The following is a 1,312-nucleotide window of genomic DNA, read 5'->3' on the forward strand; positions in this document are numbered from 1 at the left end:
GTCCCTCCTGCTAGCCCTCAATGTCTACGTGTGAGAAGAGTCATCTTAAGTTATGGACCGGATGCACACAGCAGATCTGTGCCTTTTATCAAATTGGCACAGTATAGGTACAAATTAGATTTTCTGATGTGGGCCAGCTGCAGGTCAGATCTGTACCAGGTGATATGTCTGTATTTCCTGATCCGGCCCGAATTCTGGCCAAACGTGCACCTCAACTTTCTGACACAAAGCCAGATATGTACTTTATTCATTTTATTATAGCCCCAAAAATGTTCAATATTATTAACCAAATAGAAGTTGCTTAGTACCTGACAAGAATGTTAAATGTTCTTCAAATCATATTCTTTTTAGAAACAATTAAAGAACAAAACATTAAAATGGGGGACAACAGTAAAAAGAGTTTGATATTGTAAAGATATCTATTTTAAGATAAACGAAACATAATTTAGCATTTTGTTTAATTAAATAATTTAATCTAAAAATACATCAATTTTAACAATGTTTATTTAAGAAAACTTACATGCAAAATGAAATGTTGTTTTTATTTTACCTGAACAAAAACAATAAAGAACAAGACAAAACACTCTACAAACACTGTACATTTATTTTACAAATTTCACAAAAGAACACAAACATAATGTAATAGTTTGAAACTAAGGAGAAGATATTGGATCTCTGCATGTGTGTAAAATAAAAAGGTCGTTTTTTGTACATATTGTAAAAGACCACGGTAACATCAGTTGTAAAAAGCTTGAAAAAACTGCATTATATGATACAAAGCACTTGAAAACTGTTGCTCAGATATTGCCCTGCTATGCATTTAACGCTGTAGCATATACAGTTTCGTGAGGCAGAACTGGGAGGGAGTGCGGGAAAAGGTGGAGGCTAAGCTGTCTAAATGGAACCGGTTGCTCCCCTACCTGTCCTACAGGGGTAGAGTTCTGGTGGCTAACAATCTGGTTGCCTTATCTTTATGGCACAGGTTACTTGTTTTAGTGCCACCACCCGGTCTTCTGGAAGAGGTGCAGCGGTTCTGGTGAAGTTTGTCTGGTCGGGATAGCATTGGCTTCGTGCGGCGGGCCTGTATCTTCCTGTGGCGGAGGGGGGACAAGGCCTAATAGATGTTTTGTCCAGAACAGCAACCTTTAGACTACAGACGGCACAGAGGCTGCTGTATGGCTGTGGTCACAGCTGGATGGCTTCTGCTCAGTTGCTGCTTAGGAGAGTGGGCCGGCTTGGATTGGATAAACACCTCTTTCTTCTGAAGTTGGATCAAGTGGATCTGTCTGGACTTGGGCCATTTTACAGCTCG

The sequence above is a fragment of the Haplochromis burtoni genome, unplaced genomic scaffold (assembly GCF_018398535.1).
Source record: "Haplochromis burtoni strain Fernald_Lab_line unplaced genomic scaffold, NCSU_Asbu1 Contig_3434, whole genome shotgun sequence".
Taxonomy (NCBI): Eukaryota; Metazoa; Chordata; class Actinopteri; order Cichliformes; family Cichlidae; genus Haplochromis; species Haplochromis burtoni.